A 15,335-nucleotide genomic window follows, 5' to 3' on the forward strand; every position below is an offset into this window, starting at 1 on the left:
ATCATGGAGACATGTAGGGACGTGAGGGGACACCCAGCTGTCTCCATGTCCCATTGCCTCACGTGCCACTGCCAAAAACGCTCTGCAGGGTCAGGTTTTTGCAGGAGGGCAATGGGGAGGAGGGAGCTGGCTGCAGAGCCACATGTTCTCCTCAGCACTGGGGTTTCTGCCCCTCCTGGTGCCTTTTGTCCTTCCGGGCGCACCTGGCACGGGGCAGCCCTGGACGTGTGGCATCAGTGCTGCTGGAGCCGGGCTGTGCTCCAGCAGTGCCTCAGTTTCCCTTTATACCTGATGGCAGACCCTGTGCTCTCCACAGCAATACTGCAGACAGGCATCTGGTTTTGTAGGGGGGATTTCAGGGCTGTTCTCTTAGCAGCAAAGCACTCAACCAACGACCTCCAACTCCCCCCATCCTCTGCAGCCTCCGGTTTCCTCCCTGCAGAGCAGCCGTCGGGACGTGCTCTCATGCCCACAGTGGATGTGCAGCAGCTGTGGGACGCAGTGCTGCCCCACACACCGCTCCCCCGATTTCCTCTGCAGTAGCTGCTCGGGATAAGCTTGCATGTCGCTGAGCTTTTCCGCGTGTGTTAACTATTGCTGAGACAATTACGTTAAAATCACACCACCTGCAAGTGGTTAGTTAGAATAATAAATAAGTGATAGATTATCAAATAAAGTGTTCGCTTCGGATGAGGTCATCCCAGCACCATGTCGTGAGTCTCGGCGGGTTTGCAGCCTGCTTTCCTGCCGCCAATCGACCAAATTGCTCTTGTATCAGTCAATAAAAGCGTTGTAGAGATTAAAGAATCAATTAGGCATTAGCCGAAGGGGCAAAAGCATAACCCAAACATGCTGATAAAATCCAGTAGGTGATTATGGGAATGGTTCCTATTTCATTTTACTTTAGAAGGAAATAATTGCTCGTTACCGAGCATGGAGCAGCCAGGCCGGGTGCTTTTCAGCTTTATGGGGAAGCAGGAGGAAGCCCTGGTGCTGGGCTGACAGATGCAGAGGCACGCCACGCTTTAGGGCTGAATGTGCATGTTTTGCTGCTTGCTTTGAGAAGAGCTATTTTAGCCCTGAAAGGGGACGGTGGAGCACAGTCTGTCATTTAGTGCATCCTGGGGAGCTCAGTGCCACAGCCAGGCATTGCCCACTTGAGGCAGAGAGACCGGGCACATATTTGCAGATGGATTTCAGGAGCCCAAGCATGAGGGCTGCTGGCAGCAGCTGCACCCTGCAATGCACAGGAGCAAATAGATCCATATGCACTGTGTCTGGCCGATATCTGCTCTTCGTACATGCACAAACTTGGATTAACCAAGCAAAATCCAGTCAGCTGAAAAAGCGTTTAGGGATGTATATGCTTAACTCCTTTCCAATACTTCTGGTGGCAATACATTGGGCGGGTGACTCGCGGTGGGAATTGGGCCAGCCATGGCTGTGGCCATTCTGAAGTCATGGGAAGGGGCTATGTGGGAATGTGAGGTCTCCACGCTGCAGCTTTTGACCCAGTTTTGCTGCCAATAGGGGACGTTCAGGTTGGATAAGAGGAACAACTTCTTTGAAAGAATGGTGCCAGGCACTGGCATTGCTGCCCAGGGACGTGGTGGGGTCACCATCCCTGGAGGTGCTCAAGGACCATGGAGATGTGGCATTTGGGGGCACGTTCACTGGGATAGGTTGAGGTTGGGCTTGAGGATCCCAGACGTCTTTTCCAACCTGAATGGTTCTGTGATTCTGTGAAAGATGCTAACAGTTATGATAGTGCTGAAATACTGAAGGAGGTAGATAGGCTTTGGAAACAAAAGGCAAATCAGTAAGTGTTCTCACCTCTTGGAATAGTCGCTGTAAAAGGCTGAGATGGTTTTGCAAAGCACTAAATTCTGAGGTGGCACAATGAGTATAAATTACTTCAGTCTGAGATGATTTTGCAAGGTGCAGCCCATCACGCCCTTGGTTCTGTTGCAGCCATCCAGTGCTGCCTGGGTGCAGATTTTCTGCCCTGGATTCACAGTGCAGGAACTCCTGGCTTGGACGGGAGGGCTGAATGCTGCCAGGCTGCAGGTGGGGGCAGCTCTGTGTCTCCTTCCCCATGGGAAACTGGGAGTTGCTCCCAGTTTAGCTTAGTAATTGGGCAAGTTCTGAGGTTTACTGTTCAAGCAGGTTTTTCTCCAAAAAAAATATCTTGTTGGGAGGGCATTGTCTGCAGCATTTCCAACACAGACCTGCTTATAGGCAATGCAAGTTTGCTTCTTGACTTGGAACCAGAGGCTGAGAACCAGCACCAGAAAAGCCAGAACTGAAGCCAGGATGATGAGAAGCTGTCACTTTCTGTAAGTAGCATCTCCCCATCCCCATGAAGCCCTTTGGGCACAACCATGCCGTGTGTGCAGCCCTCACCACACAGACCCACTCCTGGAGACCCCCCAGCATCCCTCCCTGCCCGTTCCCCTGCTCCCATTCATTGTGTGTTCTGTCCCTTTGTGGCATGGCGTGGCAGCCCCAGCGTGCAGCTGTGCTGTCGGTACGGAGCGGCCATCTGCAGCGCCCGCCCTGGAAAGCAGCCCCGCAGCTGCGCTCGCCTGGTACCGGCGGTACCCGGACGAGGTCATTCATCACCGGGTGAGGAAGCTTGGCAGGGAAGAGGAGGACGGCAACCACAGGAGGCAAATTTTAAAGCGCTATGCGGACTGTGGTTATTGTATCTGCTGCCTGAGCTGGCTTCCCTTTGTTGCTATAGATGGGTGACGAAGCTCCCCGCTGGGGCAGGAAGCGTTCTCGTGTGTTGATGGGATAGAGCAGCCCCATCGAGGACTCCATTGAGGCCAGGGGCCAGCACTGCTCCAGGCAGTGGGATGTGTATCCCTTCCCTGTGCAGAGCGAGAAGTGTGGAAATGGGGAATGAAGGGCCAGTCCCAAAGGCTGCATTGGGATGGGGTCGAGATTGGGTAGGATGCCATAGTGCAGGCACTGTGTCCCTTTCTCAGCACCTCTGCTATAGCAAACTCCAGGAGAGAGCAAAATGTGCCTGCTGTGCCCTGCAAGCACACGGTGCCCTGGACCAACAGGGCTGGAAGTGCTGCAAAGCACTGGGCCCTGTGACCCTCTCACCCTACTGTGGGCATCCATTAGCTGCACAGGAGAGAGGGCATGGCAGTGAGCACAGTGCTGCGCTGGAGCTCATGTCCCCAACCCTCTTGTCCTCCCTGCTCCATGTGCTTGAGGGAGCCAGCAGCCACCTGCTGCAATGTCCACTGCAAGCACTGGTGTTGCTTCTGCAGTTTTGGTCCCCAGCTCATTGGAGAAGTGTGAGCATTGGGAGCTGCACAAGAGGTGTGAGCCCAAAACAGAGCCCGCCTTGCTGCAGTGGACACGGGGTGGCACCACTGGACCCTGCAGTGGATATCAGATGGGATGGGACACGGTCTCTCCCCAGCAGGAGGAGGTGAGTGCATGGGGACAGGGCACAGAGAGCAGCCAAGCCCAACTCCGACGCAGCGGGCTGTCTCCGTGGGATGCCCTGCCTTTCCTGTTTACTTGTTATTTTGGAAATAGAACAATAAATAATTTATCACCAATCGGTTGGCACGCTTCCGACGTGTCAGTTCAGTTGATTTTAACTGGCCAAGTGTCAGGGCAGGAGGCCAGGAACGCCGTGCTAGGGAACAGTCAACAGCACAATTATAAGATTAACACCTTGTTTGGTGGTCAGATACTGTCGAGTGGTAAAAGATTGCTCCATTGCTCCGGTTCATCTCTATAGAGCATCGCTCACAAATTACCTTATTAAGCACGCGGTCGGCTCCCTGCACCTGTGTCCTCAGATATTCCCATTCATGGTGGAGAGGAGGCCAGCACTGCCGGGGCCGCTGGGGGCTGTGCAGCTGCGGCTGCATTATTCGCTCTTTGCATATTTGCATATCAATGAGCCCCTGATTAATATTTAAAGAGCCAGCTGTCCGAGCCACCTAGGAAAGAAAAAAAGCTCTGTTCGCTTATTTATTTATTTATTTATTTATTTGGGGATAACACTCACGGCCGTTTATCAAGTACGCTTCATTTTTAACCCCACTATTCTTTTATTAAAAAAATAAATAAATAAGGGAAGGGTGGGGGGGGGTGGAAATATGAAACACCATTAAGGAGTGATCAGCAAAAGAGTTGTGCCGCTCTCAATGCTCCTCAGTCCCTTTGTGCCATGGGCGCAGCTGCACGGCACAGGTTTGCGGGCGCCCATGGGAACCACGGCTGGGGGCAGCCTCACAGCAGGGGCTCAGCAGGGCGGGGGCTGCATCGCTGCTGTGGATGCATTTTCTTACCCAGATTCCCCTCGCTGCTATGGTAAAGCCATCGCTGGTGTCATTGTGCCCTGGCACTGCTCACCCGTGGGCAGCCGGATTGCTGCCAGCTTTGGTTTGGGTGGATTCAGAATGAGGAGCTGTGATGGAATGAGGGGAAATGGTTTCAGAGTAAAAGAGGGGAGATTAAGATTGTGTATAAGGAAAAAGTAATGCTAAGGCTGGTGAGGAACGGCGCAGGGTGCACAGACCAGTGGCGGTGCCCCATCTCTGCACACACTTACAGTCAGGCTGGACGGGGCTCTAAGCACTGATGGAGCTGTGGGTGTCCCTGCTCAGTGCAGGGAGTGAGACCAGCCTTTAGAGGTCCCTTCCAACTCACACCATTCTTTGATTCAGTGATTCTAGGACTCTGTGTCCCAGCTGTGCACACGTATGGGCACCAGGCTCTGGGCACATCAATGGGCACCAGTTGGCCCCCACTAAGAACCCACTAAGGAGTGGGACACAAAGGAATGGCTCGAGCAGGCTAATCAATTGAAATGCCAGCAAAAAACTGAGGCTCGGTATTTCCTGTGCCTCCTCAGCACTGTTAATCGTCAGGGCTTTTTGTTTCCAGGCTTAAAAAGCTGTCATTTTAATAGGCTATTCTCTCGGCATTCTTTTCCTCGTGCATTTGTCAATAATCCTCAAACAGCGGAAGCTTTGTTATCCCAACTAATTGGAGTCAAGTAGGGCTCCGTTAAAAGATTTTTCACAACTGAGCCCTGGGAAAAATGCAAAAGGATTTAATTTTCAATAAAATATGCAGATGAGTAGAAATTAGCAGTGAGGAAGGGGTCTGGAGGCCACTTGAATAACGGCGCTGCTCAGACAGTCGCAGCTCGAGGGATTAAGGAGGATGTCAGCGGGCTGCTTGCATTGCTATGGGGCTGGAAGGGCGGGGGGGGGTCAGCACTGGACCCTGCCGTGATGGCAGCATCCCCAGACCTGCCCACCACCACCACCACAGGGAAAGGGATGGCTCAGGGGCTGTTTTATTTTTTAAGCGGTATTTTCACAGGACCGCCAATCTGGCAGGTTGCACTGAGCTGTGGCAAGGGCAGACATATTTCAGGCTGTGCTTCGTCTTTTTCATATATAAATAAGGGAAATTTGTGTCTCTCTTGGGGTGGCATCAGTGTGCAGCTCCCACTAAGCCATGCACAGGTATATAATTTGGCCCCACATTTTCCTATTCCAGCAGCCACCGCTTGGCCTTGCAGGCATAGGTGTGGGCTGGGATGCCCTGGGCAAAGCCAGAGGCTCCTGGAAGCATCCTGGCTGCCAAATGCTCATTTCTGCTGCTGCAACCTCCAGATAGCAAGTGGGCAATTAGAAGCAGAGCAAAAAATCCCTCTGGCTGCACCAGCCATGCTGCATGGCTGCACTTGCTCCAATAGCCTCTCGTGTTCCTGCTGCTGGGTGCACTGGGAGCTTGCAGCAGTGACCTGGAGTACAGCACTTCCCAGCTGAAGGGGCTGAGCAGAGCTGTGGGTTTGCTCTGGCTATTTGTCCTTGCATTAGAGCCATGGGGATTCACACGAAGCTGGCCATGGAAGCGCAGTCCCTTACCCAGCCATCCCCTGCCCTTTCCCCAGCTGCACAGGAGCATGCTGCTCACCACCTCTGCTCCGTAAGCACGACCCAGGAGCTCCCTCCTGCTTTTCCAGCAGCTCTTTCCGGCACTTTTTAGGACCATCGCTCTGCACAGGGCAGGAGGCAGCCCTCATTTGGGCTTAGAAGGGTTCGCAGGGCAGGAATGAGCCGATGGCCCCGCGAAGACGTGGGGAGCAGCCCCCCCTGGAGCCAGCAGCGTGCTCGGGGGCTGATGGAGAGCCCGAGGGAAGCACAGCTGAGCCGTCACCTGTTGGAGCTCAGACAGCCACAGCTGCGCCCGCCGCTTTGAACACTCTGGATTAGGCAGACGAGTGCCCCGCACACACTTGTGCTCTGCATGCCAATGCCTTCTTCCTCCTCCTCCTCCTCCTCCTCCTCCTGCAGCCTCCCTCCTCCCAGTGCACTGCCGGAGCTGCATGCATGGCACAGGGTCTCAAACTGACAGAGCAGTGGAGGCACCTGCAATGAAGATAAGCTGACAAAACATTCAGTGCTTGAGGAGCTTCCTTTCTGCTTTTGGCCCTAGCGTGAGCAAAATGTGGGGTCTCCAGGAGGTGCCTCAGCTCATCCATATGGTTCATCACCACCTGAGCTGCAAAGTGCTGCTCGGAGGTCAGGATGTGCCCTCGGCCATTCCAAGAGGAGAGGGATCACTCTGGCTCTGGATTGTCAGATTTTTGCCTTTTTAAAGCTTTCCTCCCTATGCCATACTTCTGAAATCGCCCCATCTCGCTATCTGCTCCCCGTGCTCATGCGTTGGGTCTGTTTAAGAGCAGGGCTGTAACATTAACGAGATTTATGGCCGACTCTGGAGTGGAAGGGCAGAGAGCCGGGTGTTTTTTTCTTTTTCCTCAGGTGAAAGAAAACCTCGAATGTTAACTCACGAGACATTACAACGACTGCTCCTTCAATCCTTGATTTACGAGCTCAAATTTATGAGTTAAAAATTATTATTCCACTCGCATATATTTTTTCCCCTGGTCGTTTTAGTGCTTGTGAAAGGTGAGGGTTTTGACAGCTCCTGGAAACAAAAGCCTTTAATATCTCCCTGAGCGAGGCTCTCCCAGGCCAGAAGAGATCTGCCAGCAGCTTTTCCTCGCCGCCGCAGATATTGCTCTCTCCAGCCCTGGCTTATCCAAACAGAGAGGACTTTAGCAGGAGATAAGGAAGGGCTGATGAGCAGCGTCTGTCCTTCGTGCCTCCGGGATCCTCCTCCGCATCCGGAGTCAGGCTGGAGACAGCAGCTGCCACAAGGATGCCCGCCACAGTTTTGGTTTGGGGCTTTTTTTTTTCCAGGCTCTTTAGCAGGGGATATATGGGAGCCCTGCTTCTGTTGCTTGCAGCAAATGGATAAAATTGGGCATAGCACCGAGTTTTTAGTAAATAAGTTGTGTATTTCCCTAATGCCATGAGCAGCACACTGCAGCGAGCTGTGCCTGCTTGCCCTCCTCCTCCAGGGCAGCTCCAGGTTTCCCTGATCCCATTGGAAAACTTTCTGCTCCAAAAGAGCAGTCAGGCACTGTCGCTGCTGCACCAGGATGTGGTGGGGTCACCATCCTCAGAAGTGTTCCAGAACCACAGGGATGTGGCACTCAGGGACGTGGTCGGTGGGCATGGTGGGATCTGAGAGGGCTTTTCCAACCTGAACGACTGTGATTCTGTAATGAAGGACCCACCCCATCCCCAAGCAGTACCAGCAGCTCAGGCTGAAAGCGAGCAGCAGCCATTAAAAGGTGACATCCATGAAATGCCAAGGAGCAAATATATTCTCTTTAAAGCATGTGTCACTCAGTTTCTTAGAGAACCCAGGGATTAAAACCTTCATGGATCTGAGGAAACAGTGCCAGAGCCCCTGCTGCACTTCATCAGAGTACATTTTTGACAAAGCTTTTCTCATTCAATAACAATTTAGTTGACCAAAAACTGAATCCAAAAGGACAAGCAACTCTGTGGCATTTTTGTTGCATTTTCAGCATTTTTTCACGTCTGTTTGCCGTCTGCTGCCTTAGCAATGGGAAGGTGGTGGTGGTGATGTGCTGGAGGAAAAGTGAGAGCCCCAAAAAACAGCTGGGAGTGACGGGGTGCATCCCAGCCATGGTGGCTGCTGTCCCCATCTCACCATGCTGCAGAAGATGCTTCTAGACTTACTGGTCAGGAAAACAAAATGTTGGGGTTTGAGCTGTTGGAATGCCAAAGCAGAAAGGCTGTGCTTGAGCCGCTTGAGAGAGGAATATTTGGGAGTGGAATATTTGAGCTTTGTATGGACAGAGTCTGCAGGCACTTCTCCATGTAAGTCCTTATGGGGCCGGTCTGTCCCGGGGTGCATTTTTGTCCCATTCTCTGCCCATGGACAGACCAGGTGTCTCACTTACTGCATCCTGCTTCCTTCGGGGGCAAGAGGAGTTTGAGGCAGAACAAGTCCTGCTGGGTGTCCAGCTTCACGCATCCCTATCTATGCCTGTCTCCTCCTGTCCTCCCACAGAGCGCACTGAGGGATCCCTGGGATCCAGCACAGCCCTTGTGTTCTCTATCCACGCACCACAAGGATCTCTCCTGGTGATTCCTGCTGCTGGATGAGCTGAGGCTCAGGGCCGGATGATGTGAAGCTGTGAGCTGCTGAGGTCAGGTGTGGGCAGGAGGGCTCCAGGCTGGCTGTGCAGTCAGGTCTGAGCCGGGCCCAACACGTGCATCATCCACAGGAGCAGGCAGCCAGCGTTCCCACCGCGCGTGTCACGGTTCCCAGGATAACCAAGGCATCCATACAAACAAAACACAGAAACCCTCCGTCTCTCCGGAGACAAGTCACAAACACAGAGACAGACCAAGCCCATTGATGGAGCTGCACGCAGTGAATCACTCACCCAGCTGCAGCCGAAACAATTTGGGTCAAATATGCACTCTGGCAGAACTCCACTGCCTTATCTCGTGCTTTGCTTGCTGTACCTCAGCTCAAGGTTTGCTTTGCGGCGCTTTCAGCTGGCTGCAGAGAGCTCAGTGCTGAGAGTGGGCACTGCTTGCACTGTTACCTGCTTGGATGCTTTTATTCCTATTAGTGATGATGACATTTTCCTTCCTGGCCGACGTTCCCTGCAGCTGAGCACAGAGGATAGAGACATTCACGAGGAGCTGCACTGAACTCTGCCTGTTCCCAGGGGCACTGAAGAGCATTCAGACCACCAGCAGCTGTGGAGGTGGACTGGGACCTTCCCAGTGCGGGGCTGGGGCTGTGCCCACCTCCATGCAGGGCTGCACTGAGCTCCGAGCACAGCTCCTGCTCCATGAGTGTGGGCCCAGAGGACCTTCCTCCAAGATTACATCAGTAGCATGAGGATGCTGAGTGTACTGTCTGGGAATCTAGAAGACGAGGGCTGTTTTGTTGTGTTTTTTTTTTAATTTTTTTTTTTTTTTTTTTTTTTTTTTGAGATTATGTATATGATAAAATATGTTCTTCTGACTCTCTCTTTTGGGCTGCTTGCAGAAGGGATGTGCTGCAATAGGAATGTTGCGTGGTTCACCCATACCTGGGACAGTTTTGTCTGATGGGACAGGAGCAGGGCTGGGCTTGAGGCTTCCGCCCCGTTTGATCCCAGTTGTACAGATGGAAACCACAGGGAGGAACATACACGGTGCTGCCCTCTCTGCTGATGGGGTCATGGCAGGAGCTGGGCTGCAGTGGGATGCTGTGCTTGTGGGTACTACTGTGAGGATGCTGTAAGCAGCAAAAAGCTCAGCATGGCTTTATTTGTGCTGTGCAGATCTCCTTGTAGCTGTTTATGGAGGTTGTGGGTGCCCTATCCCTAGAAGTCCCTGAGGCTTTAGAAGGGCTCCGGGCAGCCTGAGCTTGGGGAGGGGGGGAAAGGAGGGGAGCAGCCAGCCCATGGCAGGGGTGATGCTGGGAGATCCCTTCCAACCCAACCATTATGTGATTGTATGACAGATTTCAATAGATCTGGGATGTAGCTTTGTACAACAAGAGAATGTGGTGTTTCCAGTTTCTTAGCATGGGATTTTACTCCATGATAGACAGTGAGATGGGAGAAGGCTTATTAGGACAAGCTGCTTCTCCCCAAGAGCGGTCAGGCACTGGCACTGCTGCCCAGGCAGGTGGGAGGGAGGGGTTAACGTCCCTGTGTATGGGAACTATTGAATCACAGCATCAACCACTGATTGAGCACCTGGGGAAAGGACCTGGTCAACACTGGGAGCAGAGGCAAAGGCAATTCAGCTGCGTGACCAGAAGGGGTGGAACCTGGCTGCAGCTCTCTTAGACCCCATTTAAGGGCTGACTGCCACTGGGGAGGGGTCTTTTCCTGGAGATCCCTCCATGGTGAAGCTTTCCCCTGTGAACCTTGAATCTTCTGATACAAGTAAGTGATTTTCTTCCCTTTCTTAATATCACCTTTGTATGGTGCTGATCCTTCTGTTGTTGCACCTCTGGTAAAACACCTTTTCATATTGATCTGTCCAATTGCTACACCCTGGAAGTGTTGAAGTGGAAGTGTGGCACTGAGGGGCATGGTCAGTAGGCATGGTGGGATGGCTTGGGGATGGACTGGTGATCTGAGAGAGCTTTTCCAACCAGAATGGTTCTATGATTCTATGTAGGAGCAGAGCAGTATAGTTGGAGCTGCATGAGGTGTGGGGACATGCAGGTCTTGGTGCAGCACAGAGTGAATGCAGAGAGATGAGGACACCCTGAAGGCTTTCCCTGCAAGGCTGGAAAAATGGGCTGAAGGGGGGAGAGGTAGAGAGGATTCAGATCTTTGATTTGAGTCCTGCCCTGGGCAGCTGGGGATTAGCTGTGGGGGTCTGCAGAAGGGGCAGAGCACAGGGCTGCCTTCACTCAGATGCATGGAGCATAGTTGAGCATGGGCCAGGCACTGGTGTGGGCTGCACAGCACAGATCCCTCCTGCTACGAGCAGCAACACTCCAGCTGGCAACACCTCCATAAAGGCTCAAAATGTGTCCTGCTTGGGCTTGGGGTGAGCTCTGGTCCCAGAAGGGGACAAGGGAAGGACAGCAGGTGGCCAGATTAGACCTGTATCAGTTCTGGTGTCAGCACAGTGCCATGAGTCCCAACCCTCCCGAGTGGAGGAGTGCAGGTCAGGACACATCCCTGTGCCCATTGGGTGGGCAGCAATGCTCAGTGCCTGGCCTGTGGGGTGCTGGGCAGCAAAACATCCCTACAAACCCTCAGATTTGTTCTCTTTCAACATTTCAGCAAGATACTGACATTTTAGCAGGGGGGAAACAGAAGAAAGTTGTCTGTGGGGATGTTTGTAGAATGGTCCCCAAGTACAGAGCAGGTGGGAATCGCTCCAAATATGTGGCTTGAACCCAAAGAAGCTAAAATAAGTAAACACACAGAAGAGTGAAAAGAAAGAAAAGCACTTGGCTGTGTTCTTCATGGTTCCTTCCCCCTCCTTTCTGATCGTCTCTGTCTCGTCCCCATTGGTAGAGGCGATAAGTGAGGATTTCACCCATCGTTTCAAAGTAGTGCAGAGGAAGAAAGCAGCCTTTGTGGAGGGGGTTCTGCAGTTCTCTGTTCTGGGAAGGTTGGAAGTAGTACAAAAACATCCTTTCTCGTAATATTGTGTCGCTTCCAGCTCTAAGCTCCGCCGTGACCCAGATGTTTAGATGCTGATGCCGAAAAGGAAAATAAGAGCCACGGAGAGAAAGCCAAGGGAGTGGGATGCGGTGCAAAATGTGCATCCAGAAACCTGCTCTGAGCTGGGTCTGCTGCCTGGCTTTTGCAGTCAGGGAAAGGAGTTGGGAAAACTGAGACACTGTGACTTAATCTTAACTCAATGGGCACTGCAAGGACTGCTGGTCCAACTGCACATCCCCTTCCATACAAGTGCACAGCGTTGCTGCAAGACTGGATGTTCAGCCTTGAATGTATTCAGCGTTTGTTACCATTGAGATGTTTTTCTGCCAGTTCTCCTTTTATCACCTCTCAGTCACTGAGTACTGCTTTCTTGACCTTGCCACAATTATCAGTGCGTGTTCATCGTTTTGCTTTTACAGCTATCTTTATTCAAAGGGAGGGAGCTCCTTGAATGGATGTGGGGGATAACTGATCCTGCATAGCTGATTAGGTATGGAAAGCTGAGTGTGAAACTCTTCTTTGTTGTCTATATCTTTGTTGTCTATATTCTATGATCTGATTTTTGAGTGGTCCTGTGTGGGGCCAGGAGTTGGACTCAGTGACCCTTATGGGTCCCTTCCAACTCGGGATGCTCTGTGATTTTGTGATTCTCTCTCATTATCTCAGCAAGAACTTCCTCCCATGTCTGCTCTCTTTGTTCTGCCCCAGCTCAGGCTGCTGTGTCGCTGCTGGGGCTCCATAGGGATGGAGTGACTCAGGACGTGGGGATGCCCTGTTTATCTCCAGAGATATGCCCTGTTTCATGCAGCCCTTTTGCACCTCCTTGCATGGGTGCCCAGTGCAGGTCTCCTTCTGTCCCCATGTACCCTCCAACCTCCACAAAGACCTCACTCCTCACCCCTCCCCCCCCCTTTCCCCAGTTGTGCTTAATTCAATTTGCTTCTCCCTAACCAGCTTCCCATAGTTTGACCATTAACAAATGGACTTGGCCGGAGGCCTCGGGGACCATTTGCATGATAAACCTTCTGCATCAGCATGAATGCCAGCCCCAGGCACTGGCAAACCCAGGGCTGTGCCAGCATCCCTTGCCCAGCACACTGCAAGGAGCCAAATCTGCACTGCACCGCTGCCAGCTCACAGAGAAAGGGGTGAAGGAGCTGCACACAAAGAGCAGTCTATAGCCTGGCTGGGCACCTGACACTGGGAGGAGGGAGAGCCGAGACGTGCTTAGCTCTGATAATCCCCAGTTTGAGTTTAATATATATATTATTTTTTTAATCAAAAGCACAGCAACAGCTGGTGCTGAGGCTTTCCAGGAGATGAACTCATGAACAACTGTTCAAAATAACTTTATTCGTACTGCTATTAGATCAGTCCACTGGAGAGCAACCAATTATTTTTGATTACTCAAAGCAGATAAGGCAGCTCCGAGAACCACGGCTGCAGGGCACGGCCCCCAGCACCTACGTGAGCCCCTGGCATCCATGTCAGCCCCCAGCACTGTGGGTCTGAGTGTTTTGCAAGGGGGCTTTGCAGACATGAACAGTGCAGGCACAGAGGATGCAGCGGGCACACACATGTACCACAGGCAAGCTGGTGGGGTTTGCAGGCAGGTGTGTGCTCTTTCTGCTTAAAAACCAATTAGCAGGCTCTTTAGCCTGCCTATGGCTGGGCTGTCTGTCTTGCTTGCAACCCCTCAGAATGGAGGCAGCACTAGGAAGCGGGGTGGTTGAGCAGGGCAGGTCCTGGCAGCTGGCACAAGCCATGCCAGGTCCTGTTGGTGCAGCAGTGCTGGCAGCAGTCAGAGCAGGCAAGGAATTGAGAAGCTTCCAAATTATTTTTTGTCATCTGTTTGCACAAAGTCCATTCTCATGGTGGGTGAGGAATGGAGAAGGAGGCTGATGTTCCATCACACTGCAGAGCTGAGCTGTTGGGTGCATACAAAGCTGGGCTGTTGGGGTGCAGGCTCTGTGCAAGCACCCCTCTGCCCCAAGCAGGGCTGCACATTTCCATCCCTTTCCATACTGAGCAGGGCTCCTCCATGAGGCCCCTGTGTTGCCCATCACTGGGCACTGATGTGGGGTGGCATCACTCTGCTGTTGTTGCACAATGCATTTGACTTTTATTTGCAGCGCACACACTTGCTTACCCTACTCAGGAATAAAGTGCAGTTGATCAGCTGAGGCCAGTGCTGGAGATCTGTGCTTTCCAGCATGACATCAAGCAAACCTGAGTGTGCGAGCTGCTTGCCAGCAGAGTGCTCTCCCAAGGGAAGGAAAGGTGGAAGCTGAAACACTGCAAACGGGGCTGCAGGGAACAGCCTGCACTGGCCAGGAGACAGACAGCATGAGCTAATAGGTCTTTTCCATTTCTCGCTCCTGTGATTCAAGAAGTCCTGTCACTGGGGATTGTTTAAAAATAGGCTGGATGAAACACATGGTGGTGGATGGACAGATCAGCCCTGCCTTGGCTGGGGGACAGGTTGCTCTAACGGGACTTTTCCATCGCGCCGTCCCATGATTAATCAGGACAAGAAAAGAAGTAGGAAATTGATAAACACAATAGTAATTCCATCCAGCGTTTGCCTTAGTCAGGTTATTGTAATCCTGACATCATGTCTTGAAAAGAAGACTGGAAATAAATCTCCAGCAGATAGGATCTGTTCGTGGGGGCTGTGCAGGGCAGCAGGAGGGCAGGGGTTAAACATCATGGAGCTGTTTGTCCTGGGTCCCCAATCTGCAATGGGGCAGTTGGCTGCCAGGGGGCACACAGTCACGTGCAGTGTCTGCACGGTGCACATCAGAGTAGGTCTGTCCCTCTGTCACTGCCGTGGGTGGGTGAGTGTGAGCCACGTGGGAGAGGTGCTCTGAGCCCATGAACCCCCACCCCTTGTTGACCTCACCAGGGTCACAGAGATCCTGGTGGAAGTCATTGTTTCAGGGAGGGAAGTGAAACATTCTCCCTCTTCTTCTCCTAACAGATATCTATTGGTGAAAGGAAATTGAAGAAAAATCACACCTGAAACAGAGAAACCCAGAGCGAGAGACGCAGCTCTGCTGTACACAGGAAAGCTCAGAGCATCACCAGCCCAAGAAATGCCCTGGCTGTGTTCATACCCAGCACAAGGCTACGTGAAGGGGAGATGCCCTCAGCTTTCAGGATGGGAGATGCTGCAGATCCTCAGGATGTTTTGGGGTGCTGCAGTGGGACAGGAGCTGCAGAGCCAGCATGAGGTTCTGCGGGGTGGTGCAGCGAGGTGGGGGGAAGCTGTCTGTGCACGAGGACTGCAATATTGAGACAGAGGCTTGGCTGTTGCACTTCTTATGCAGTCATGCTGCAGCTTAGCAAAAGGAACTTCTATTATTTTTATGATCAATTTAGTTCTGCCTGTTGAGAAGGAGAGTGATGCCCTGCACTGCTGCTTGCGGCGGGCAGCACTGCCCTCTAGTGCGGCTGTATCTGTTGGCTGAATGCTGGGGTTGGTGTTTTTTTTATGTTTCTGGTTTCTTTCCTTGTTTTTGGTTTTTGTTTTTTGTTTTTTTTTCTTTTGGTTGGTTTTGGGTTTTTTTTAGTCTGTTTTTGTTTTTTTTGTTTTTTTTTTTAATGGAAAAATAAGGGTCACTGCTACAAAGGCTGAGGGAGCTGGAGTTATTCAGCTGGGGGAAGGAAGGCTCCAAGGAGAGCTGATTGCAGCCTTTCAGGAGCTTATAAACAAGAGGAGGAAGAACAACTTTTTACATGGGCAGACAGAGATAGGACAAGGGAG

The 15,335-nt window shown here is 52.1% G+C and overlaps 1 long non-coding RNA gene across 2 annotated transcripts; it reads left to right on the plus strand.

Moving 5' to 3' along the window:
- Window positions 1–10,271: 10,271 nt before the first annotated feature.
- LOC122176196 lies at window positions 10,272–15,095 on the plus strand. Of its 2 annotated transcripts, XR_006177646.1 has the most exons (4): window positions 10,272–10,327; window positions 11,989–12,059; window positions 13,702–13,927; window positions 14,550–15,095. It is a non-coding gene; the product is annotated as an uncharacterized LOC122176196 (long non-coding RNA). The 2 variants fall into 2 exon arrangements; XR_006177647.1 differs by lacking the exon at window positions 13,702–13,927.
- Window positions 15,096–15,335: the final 240 nt, after the last annotated feature.

The sequence above is a fragment of the Lagopus leucura genome, unplaced genomic scaffold (assembly GCF_019238085.1).
Source record: "Lagopus leucura isolate 7727_CA_CO unplaced genomic scaffold, USGS_WTPT01 Super-Scaffold_760, whole genome shotgun sequence".
NCBI classification, from domain to species: Eukaryota; Metazoa; Chordata; class Aves; order Galliformes; family Phasianidae; genus Lagopus; species Lagopus leucura.